Source organism: Panthera onca, chromosome C1 (assembly GCF_046562875.1).
Source record: "Panthera onca isolate mPanOnc1 chromosome C1, mPanOnc1 haplotype 2, whole genome shotgun sequence".
Lineage (NCBI taxonomy): Eukaryota > Metazoa > Chordata > Mammalia > Carnivora > Felidae > Panthera > Panthera onca.
In genome coordinates, this window is record NC_138346.1 from 119627474 (window position 1) to 119638423 (window position 10950).

Genomic DNA, 10950 nt, shown 5'->3' on the forward strand with positions numbered 1-10950 from the left:
GAGACAGGCCGGGAGAGTTGAGGAATTGCGGGGAAAGAGGACTTGGCAGCCTGACTTCCTGTGGCAGTATCCAAGGCTAATTAGTTTGCAGTGTTCTGTGTGCGCCTGAATGGAAATGAGCCCAGGACTGAAAGGCACGGGGGTGGGGAAATCAAAAACACATGCACCAAGAAGGAAAGGGGAAGGGATTGGTGGGAGAGGAAGGCGAGGGGGAAACCTGTCCTTTCGGCTACATTTTCTTTTTTCGGGAGAGGGCTCTCATCATTCTGTTTCATGACCAGTAAATCACCACCACGGCCCTGTCCATCACATCTGCCATCTGCTGCAGAACTCATTAAACATCAAAAGACGGCCTATCAGTTCTGCTTAGTTAGAAGTCTGACTTACTAGAGGTCTGACCAGGGAGGAGCTTGCATGTTTTTAATAATGGCTTAAGGAACTTCTTAACACCCCATAAATTACTCAGCGCCACAAACTCTTCCTGTAGTCCAGCGGGCATTTAAAAGTCGCGGAGCCAACCCAGACCTACCCCCATGGCAACGGCTCCAGAAGACCACACTCCAGAAGACAGCAGAGTGTGAGTTAATGCTTGAATTCATAATTCTGTGCCCATCACAGAAAAACAAAACACCAAAAAATGAGTTACCTTGCTGTATATGTCCTCCTTGGAATGTGCAACTCAGAATTCCTTTGTCTTCCTATATCTGCCTCACCGTCTAACGAAGGTAAGCTGGCGGGGTTCTTCCATGAACAGGCCGTGGAATCACGTTGCCAGACCCCTCACAGCAGCAGGAAACGGGCAAGTTGAGAGATGGAGTTGTAAGTAGGGACAATAAAACCACGGCCCTGCCCCCACCTTGAGGGTACATGTTCAACAGATATTTAAATCAATAAATATTTATTGAGGGTCTACTCTGGGTTAGATCTGAGACATGCAAAAATGAATACAGACATTTTGACTCCCTTTAAAGAGGCCACATTATTATAGACACACATAAACATTTTGAGGTTTTAAAAACAACAACAAAAAAACAGAAGAATGACATTTCCTCCACTGGCGCTCTCTAGAAGTTTCTTCGGTGTTGGGTGCATTTTGCTGTCACCATGTGATGCCAGTTAACCACCTCCATGCCCAGACCTGTGAGGGACACAGGATAAGGAAAGTCATAGAATCTGCTTCAGAGAAATTTCAAAGAGGTACAACTCTGAGAAACACATCCTCTCTAAGAAAATCCTGGGTCAGGAACTCACCCCATTCCCCTGACTCCATTTTATTTTCAACCCACTTGACAAGGATGCAGCAGAAATTTCTAAGAACATGGCTAAGCATTATTCCTTCTACAGAACAGTCTATCTGGCACGAGGCTATTATGGAAATAAAAATCAATAAGAATGGCTATCATGCTATTAATTTATCATTTGTGTATCATTAATTTATCCTTACATTGTGCCGGGAACTTAGCCATACTGGTAAAGATTATTAGAACACAGTCCTTCACCTCAGAGAAGTCTCCTGCCTGTCGAGAGACAAAACCTACCACAGCAAGAGAAATGACCAAAGTATGGAGATGATTCTACAGGAACAGGAGAAGGCACTATACTCAGACATGACGGCGAGGGGGAAGATGTTCCATAAGCTGAGTCTTAACCAATTAGCCAGAGATAGGGAATCTAACACCAACAGTGTGGCTGTTTGCAGTTATCTGTCTCCCAAGGACAATGATTCATTATCATTGTCTTTACCAGATATTTAATGAGCAATTACTAAGTGGAGGAAACTGCTAGGTACCATAGATTCAGTGACGATCTCTGCACTTCAGTGACACACAATTAGGAGTGACGAGTGAATGGATGGATAGACAGATAGATAGATTGAGATACATAGGGATAGATGATGGCAATAGCTAGTCTGTACTTTCGTGTGGCAGTGGCAGTTTGGCACACAGTGCCTCATTTCACCTCACCTTCTTGAGAGAGACGTAGAAAAGACATTACTTAAGCCATTTTGAAAATGAAGAGAACCCCCCCCCCCCCATGCTAATGAACTGTACAGATGACCAGTGCCCAAGACTGAAGACTTGAAGGAAGAGGGAAGGGGAAGAAAGACACAGATAAAGGGATGGAGGCACAGCCCAGGAGAGGGATGTTTTCTCAGGGAGCAGATGAACTGGCCAAGCTGGGATGGGAAGACAAAGCCATTGTTCTGAGCACGAGGATCTAGTGTGGGCTACCAGTCTTGGCAGCCAGGTCCCACTTCTGGCTGGGGCAGTACCTCCATGAAGACAAGGAGGCTGGAGTGGGGGGCCGGGGACACACCATTAACAGCCACACTGACAGGCACAGGCGTGGAAATGTTGTGAAGTAGAAATGATCTTGCCTTTTATGACATGTTTGACAATGTCACCACCACCTTGGAGTGGGGCAGTATGGTCCGGGGGCCAGGACCATCACTATGATGACTTTTCTGCCATCCCTCCTCTCCACCCCCAAAGGCCACATCCCACATCCCATAGTTTAGGTCTAGACCCTGCTTAATTAAGTGCCTTCTGCTCCAGCAAGCCTTCCTTGACTTCACAAGCTAGGTTAGAGGCCCTTTCTTTTTCATTTTCTTTTTTTTAATTTATTTATGTAAATTCAAGGTAGTTAACATACATTGTAGTATTGGTTTCAGGAGTGGAACTTGGTGACTCATCACTTACAAGTAACAGCCAGTGCTCATCCCAACAAGTACCCCCCTTAATGCCCATCACCCATTTAGCCCATCCCCTCACCCAACACCCCACCAGCAACCCTCAGTTTGTTCTCTGTATTTAAGAGTCTCTTATGGCTTGCCTCTCTCTGTTTTTATCTTGTTTTTCCTTCCCTTCCCCTATGTGCATCTGTTGTGTTTCTTAAATTCCACATGGATGAAATCATACGATATCTGTCTTTCTCAGACTGACTTATTTCACTCAGCCTAACACACTTTAGTTCCATCCGCGTGCCATAGCTCCATCCAGTGAAATGGCAAGATTTCACTCTTTCTGATTGCCGAGTAATGTTCCATTGTGTATATATACCACATCTTCTTAATCCATTCATCAGCATAGACATTTGGGCTCTTCCCATACTTTGGCTATTGTTGATGGTGTTGCTGTCAACATTAGAGTGCATGTGTCCCTTTGAATCAGCATCTTTGTAGCCTTTGGATTAATGCCTAGTAGTGCAATGGCCACATCTAGGGTAGTTCTATTTTTAACTTTTTGAGGAACCTCCCTACTGTTTTCCAGAGCGGCCACACCAGTTTGCATCCCCACCAGCAGTGGAAACGTGCTTCTGAACACATTCACCACAGGGTATTGATCCTCTAGGCAGTGACATCCCTGCTTTCTACATAAAGCTTCCAGCTCCTAGAGCCTATGGATTTTTTTTTTTTTTAAATCTAAAAATGCTTCAGAAACAGGCTAGGGTCCAAAACATTATTTGTGATGATTTTTTTTTTTTTTTTTGATGTGCCAACTTGGATAGACTACGGTATCCAGGTATTCAATCAAACACTGATCTACGTGTTGCAGTAAAGGTGTTTTGGAAATGTAATTAACGTCTAGAGTCAATAGACTTTCAGTAAGGAAGACTGTTGTACGTAATCTGGGTAAACCTGATTCAGCCCTTAGAGAGGTTTTAAAAGTAGAGCTGGGACTTCTGTGAAGAAATTCCACCCTGCCCCTCCCAATGGCCTGCCCTACAGCTTTAGGGCTTGCCTAGACAGCCCCTGCAATCACATAAGCTGATTTCTTGCGATAAATCTCTTAATATATATGTCCTATTGGTTTTGCTTCTCTGTTTGTCATGACGGATACACTGTAAATTCAAAATGTCTGAAAGGGTTTATGCTCGCAGTTCCCCAGTGCATTTCCAGCAAATAAGAAGATGTCAGACTCTCACAGCTTTAAATCATTATTGCAGATATGAGAATGTACCAGCATTCTGCTTCTTCTCCTTGCTGATACATTCTATCAAGTGTCTTTTCCTAACAAGGACCTGTTTGATCTGTGTTACATCCATTGATCTAACCCACCTCCTCAATCATTTCTGCAGGTGTGGTGGCAAATAGACCTTCTTAGCAGTTAATGTTAGATGAGAGCGGGCTCCCTTGCCGTCTTGAAGCAGCACAGATTGGAACTGGCTTGCAGATTACAGAGCTGCCTGTGACTCACTCCAGAAGCCTAAGTGGCATCATTTTTACCATGCTCAGTTCCAAGTTCTAGAAAAACACCCCCAGCCATCTCTAGAATTGAAAACAGTCTACTCGAAGCTGGTTTTGGCTGGCTGGATGATAATGCAAGGAAGAAAAGCATTCGGATGGTTGGTGATAAAGACGGAGCACACACCAACTGCTGTAATTCTCTAGCACACACTATCAAGTTTTCCATTTCATCTGTCTCCACATCTCTTTCTTATTATTGTCAATTGTGTAGGCCCAACACTTTTCTCAGGCTTCATGATTCACTCTGACCTTTGGGATTGCTTCTACTCTCTAAAAATTAATACCCTATGGATGTGCAACCTTCCATTTATTTCTTTACCACCTCTGCTTTCAAAAACTATCTCTATTTTCATTTTGTCATAATCATGCTCTCTTTTTTTTTAAGATTTATTTATTTTTGAGAGAGACAGAGAGACAGAGAGCAAGCAGGGAGGTGCAGAGAGAGAGGGAGATACAGAATCTGAAGCAGGTTCCAGTCTCTGAGCTGTTAGCACAGAGCCTGATGTGGGGCTCAAACCCATGAGCTGTGAGATCATGACATGAGCCGGAGTCAGAAACCCAAGCGATTGAGCCACCCAGGCATCCCCATGCTCCTTTTTTCAGCAGTAATTTTAATTTTCTTACTGATTTTGCATTTATGAAGTATGTGAAGTCAAAAATGTTTATGAAACATCTCGTGGTGACTGAGCGGCTCAGTTGGCTAAGAGATTTCAGCTCAGGTCATGGTTTCATTGTTCTTAGGATTGAGCCCCACCTGGCGCGCTGCACTGACAGCGTGCACTCTCTCTCTCTCTCTCTCTCTCTCTCTCTCAATATAAATAAATAAACCTAAAAAAATTAAAGCATCTCAAAATGTACAAATGCAGCAGCTATACTAAGTATTAAAGAATAAATGGTTGACAGAGACCTAAATGGCAGGGCACTGGCCTATAGCGCCATCTGTTGGTCATGGGTAGAGCTGGCTTCTGTTCCGCTTTGTTCCCTATAAAACATTATTCCAGTGACAGTTCGTAGGAGGGGGATCTTCTGTCATGATTTCATCTGTCCTAGAAGTACCTGATTTCCGTGAATGATAAAGCCTTTAATGGTAAGGGCGACTTTGATCACCATGTGATGAGAGATGAGCCTTTTGGGTGGTCAGGGAAGTCCACATAAGGGACTGTATGGGCTCCTCACTGCCTCCTACCAGTACTGACTTTCAAGTGACCTGAAGGTCACTGGGGTGAGAACCACGACCTAGACCAGAAGTCCTCTTCTGTGGCTACATATCAGAAGAAGTTCTGGGATGAGGCACATGCTTTGGTATTTTTTTAAGGTCTCCCTGTCAATTTGGGGTACAGTCAGGGCTGAAAAACACTTACCTAAAGGAATAAGAGAAAGACATGGAAAAGTGAATGTTCCACACCTTTGTCAAGGTCTCCACCTTCCTCACCCTGCATCCATCTTTTCAGCCACAGTGCTGCTTAGCAATTCTACTCCCAGTAGATATTAGAGACAAAGAGGTTTCATGGTTTTCCCAAGATTAATCAGCACATTCATGGCAGGCTCAGGTCTCACCTCAGCACTTGGGGTCTTAAGCCATAAGAGCTACAAGTTGGAAGCTGTCGGGTCCCTGTGACTCCCATGTGTTTTGAGATTTTAATGTAGGTCACTGATGGATTATTGCCCTGCCCTGCCCAGGACCCTTTGGCCATGACCCTGGCCAGATCAGAGAGCAGCTAGTCCCCCAGGTGAGAGGTGAGAAAAAGCTGATTCTGCCCCTCTGTGGCAAGCCCAGCCAAAAGCTTTGTTACTGTCTGAATGTCTGTGTGCTATCCCTGCCCAAATTCCAACCTCCAAAGATGATATTATTAGAAGACTGTGCCTTTGGGAGATGCTTACGTCTTGAGGGTGGAGCCCTCATGAACGGGATTAGTGCTCTTATAAAAGAGACCCCACAGAGACACCTAGGCTTTTCTACCATATGAGGACACAGCAAGAGGGCACAGGCTATGAACCTGGTGCAAGGTTCTCAACAGAACCTGGCCATGCTGGCACCCTGATCTTGTACTTCCACCTTCCAGAACTGGGAGGAATAAATTTCTGTCGTTTATAATGTTTCCGGTGGGTCTTGGCCTAACATAGTGATGCTACAGGCTGGCGACACCTGGGGGCACTCGCCTGGGCCCCTACTACTTGTGGGGAGCCCCCACAGACATTTCCCTGACTGGAGCCCATGCTGTGGCCGGACCAGCCTTCGTGGCTTTTATTCTGAGTGCAAGGTGCACTTCAGCAGCAACCAGCTTGAAAAAATAAGGTTCATTACGCCCAAGCTCTGAGCCCTGGGGTCGCACAGCGAGTTTGTGGGCTGGGGGTGGGGAAAGAGAGACAGAGAGAGACAGAGATAAGACCTGGCACTCTGCTTTTGTTAGGGTCGAGGGTGGGGTGCCTAGGGTTTCGTGGGCTCACTTTTTATTGGCAAATTTAAAACACAAGGGTGAGAATTAGGACACCAGAGGGGAGAAGCAGGGTCACTCAGTTACCCAGCCTACACCTGGCTTCCTACAAAGGAAACTCTGTAGGTGGGGGCGGCCTAGCTTCCTATCTAGGGGTTTTATCGGTAGCTGTGGCATATGGCTGGCAATGTTTGTTCCAGATTCATGTCTTTGAAATGGATGCCTCAGCAATCAGAAATTTAACGTCGGGCACTTACAGGACAAGAAGCTGCCCAGTCTGTAGCATTTTGTAGTAGTAGCCCGAACACACGAAGACGAGCTTGTAAAGGTGCTGGAGCTGGACTCCGAAGCCACAGACTGAGCGAGCCCCTGCAGAACGCAGCAGGTGGTTTGGCCTCCAGAAATAACAGGAATGCAGTGGCCTGAGTTTTGGGGTGCTGAGCCGCCTCCACACTCACTCTCTTCCAGTAGCTAGAAAGGAAATCTTATGAATTTCAGCTCAGGAGGAGTGAGACTATTTAGGCTAACCAGTAATCTGAATGTTAGAATATTTAAATGCCAGCTTGATTGCTGCCAAACACAAAGGCACTTAACAGTGCTGTACATTAACTGAGAGATAAGAACATGAAATTAACATGCCACTCTCATGAATACAAATGGAGCTGCCAAAGTGCTGAAAACAGTAGGCAAAATACTCCTCTTACACGCCTATTAACACCTGACACATAATTAACAAAATCCCTTACCCTGGGGATCTGGCTACTGCTTCCACTGGCCGCTTTGACACATCCCACGACTCCCCCTTCTTTTCCTCTTGTGCCCTCCCCAGTACCTTATACGTTCCAGGCCAAACAACCCGCCTCACTTTTTATACCTTTGCATTCACGCATACAATTGCCTCTCATTTTATTGTGCTTCCTCTCCTGCCCACCTGAAGAATTGTAGTTCTTCTTTCAAAACTCAGCATGATGTAAAGTCCTCCCTAAATAGGAAGGGACATGAACAAACATTCAGCAAACAGATAATGCAAGTTGCTAATAAAGAGACATGTATGTTCACTCTCATGTGTAATTTAAGAAAACCAAACTTAGCAATGGAATATGGTTAATCCTAAAAACGGCAAAGATTAAAAGTGATAACAAAAATGTTGTAGGTAGAAATCTTCATTAATTTCTGGTGACATTTAAAAAAATGTTTATTTATTTTAAGAGACAGAGAGCACGCACACACACACATGTGCGCACACACACATGTGCATACACACGAGTGGGGGAGGGGCAGAGAGAGAGAGGGAGAGAGAGAATCCAAGGCAGGCTCCACGCTGTCAGCACAGACCCTGACACAGGGCTCGATCTCACAAACTGTGAGATCATGACCTCAGCCAAACCAAGAGTCAGATGCTTAACCAACTGAGCTACCCAGGGCATCCCAATTTCTGCAGACATTTTTAAAAAGCAAATTGGAAATACATGTCAAAGGTCTTAAGAATATTATTTACCCAATCATTCCACTGCTGGGGATCAACTAGAAGAAAATAGTTGGAAATTTAGAAAAAAGGTGTTAATTACCTGGTTTATTGCAGATTTAATAATAATCACCCAAAATTAAAGTCTAAATACTAAATATTAGGAAACTGGCTAAGTAAAATATAACATTAAGGTAAAATACTATGCAGCCATTAGAAATAAAGTTTATGGAGATTATAGCAACATATATTAGTTGAAATGATTTTAGTTGCAATTCAGAAAACCATACTCAAGTTGCCTCAAGCAATAATGAATATATGGGCTCATGAAATAGAAAAGTTCAGAAGTAATACAGGACTTCAGGCATGGTTTGATCCAGAAGTCTACAATATCATCTGGTCTCTGTCCATATTACTGTTCATTTCTCTCATGCCCGTCTTCATGTGCAGCTAATTCCTCAGGCTGGCTTCCCTTACAGTAGCCAAACTGGCTGCAGTATTTCAAAGCCTTAATTCTGCAAACCACTGCCATTCAGAGGGAGACAGACTTTCTTTACCAGTATGCCAAGCAAACTTCCCGAGATGCACTCTGATTAGAGCAGTTAAAGCCACATGCCCACACTTGAACCAAGCTTTGGGCCAAGAGATATATAATGTCCTAATCGTTTTTAGTCTAGCACGATGTTGGCAATTTTTTCTCTGTAAAGGGCCAGATAGTAAATATGGTAGGCTTGGCGGCCATGATCTCTGTCACAACTAGTCAACTCCACTGTTGTAACACAAAAGCAGACATAGACAATGTGTAAATGAAGGGATGTGTTCCAATAGGACTTTACAAAAATAGGCTGAGGGGCCAGATTTGGACCATGGATTATTGTTTGCTGAACCCCAGTCTAAAATGTGTTCATTCTACCCCAGAAGAAGTGAAGTCAGCTCCCTGAAACCACATAGATCCTCAAACAGAAACAGAGAAACTGGAAAAAGGAATGTGAAAAATTGGTGCCAGAGAAATACAAGCAATTGGTTGTATATGCTAATATGTTGTATATTGTATATGTATATACACATACACATATATAATGTAATATACACATTAATTATTAATTAATATATACATATACATATTGGCATATACGACCAATATATACAAACAATAAATGCAGGGGGAAATGCTTGCCACTTTTCCCCAAATTGTGTTTCAAATTCTTCAAGAATTTTTTGGGAATTATTTTTATTGTGGCAAAATATACAGAATACAAAATATACCATTGTGACCATTTTGACATGTACAATTTTAAGCACATTCCCAATGTTGTGCAGCCATCACCACTATTTCCAGAATTCTTTCGCCATCCCAAACAGAAGCTTTGTAGCCATTAAACAGTATTCCGCACTCCCAATTCTCAACCCTCAGACCCTGGTAACTTCTTCTATATTTTATGTCTCTCTCAATTTGCCAATTTCCAGGTACCTTATAAAACTAGAATCATATAATATAAAAGTAGAATATGTTAAAGTATAATAATAACAGTAGAATCATATAATAATTGTCCTTTTGTGTCTGGCTCATTTCATTTAGCACGATGTTTTCAAACTTCCATCTGTGTTGCAGTGTGAATCAGAACTTCATTCCTTTTATGGCTGAATAATATCCCATTGTTTATCCATTCATGTATTGATGGATATTTGGGTTGTTTCTAAATTTGGGCTAGTGTAACCCACACTGCTATAAAAACACTGGTGTGAAAATTTCAGGTCTGAAAGACGCAAACATGGATTTTTTCCATAATCAAATAAGGCATAAATATCATCCTACATAACCCCTCTCTTAGTAAATTATAATACATGTTAGTATATTAAAGACTCCATGAAATCTGTGGTTTAAAAAAAAAAAGCAACACTAACTGTATTAAACTAAGAGGATTCTTAACTGACTTGGCCATGCACTCATTGTTTTAAAAATAGAACATCTCTAACCCATGTATCCTACTGAACATACTTAGGCACAAACAAGCCTCTATGCTTTAGAAGAATTTTGGATACAAACAAAATTGTAGACACACTATAAGTTTAGCTATGCAAAACTAAATTTATATAGAGATACATAAAAAAATACAAGGAAGTTCACCAAAGGATTTACATACAATGTTTGTCTTAAGATAGTTGAATTATGGGGGTGCCTGTCTGGCTCAGTCGGTAGAGTATGTAACTCATGATCCTGGGGTTGTGAGTTCAAGCTCCACTTTGTCACAGAAAGATAGCTGAATTATGAATAATTTCTGGTTTTTTGCATTTGTCCGTGTTACTTATTTTCTGAAAGGATCATGTATTACCTGTATAATAAAAAAAAAATTCTGAGCTCAAAAATACTTAAACCTGGAACAGCTCAGGGAGAAAAAGGCAAAAAAAGCATATTGTCTACACTGAATATACTCACTTCTACTTTTCATCCCTTGATTGATCTCTACACCATGCGTGAGTATGCTTTCTTTAGTTATTTTTTTTATTCAAAAAAATTTTTTTAACGTTTATTTTTTATTGAGAGACAGAGAGAGACAGAACATGAACATGGGAGGGGCAGAGAGAGGAGGAGACACAGAATCTCACGCAGGCTCCAGGCTCTGAGCTGTCAGCACAGAGCCAGACGCGGGGCTCAAACTCACAAACCGTGAGATCCTGACCTGAGCCGAAGTCTGAAGCTTAACCGACTGAGCCACCCAGGCGCCCCTCTTTAGTTATTTATCTTGCTAAGAAAAATGCTGTATCCTCGACCAGTCTCTCCATGACTGTACCAGGGAAGAAAG

The 10950-nt window shown here is 42.7% G+C and overlaps 1 long non-coding RNA gene across 1 annotated transcript; it reads right to left on the reverse strand.

The window, feature by feature from the left end:
• Positions 1-918: 918 nt before the first annotated feature.
• LOC144617068 (uncharacterized) lies at positions 919-7664 on the reverse strand. The gene is made up of 3 exons (XR_013557085.1): positions 7613-7664; positions 6939-7152; positions 919-1138 (listed from the first exon to the last, which is right to left on the reverse strand). It is a non-coding gene; the product is annotated as an uncharacterized LOC144617068 (long non-coding RNA).
• Positions 7665-10950: the final 3286 nt, after the last annotated feature.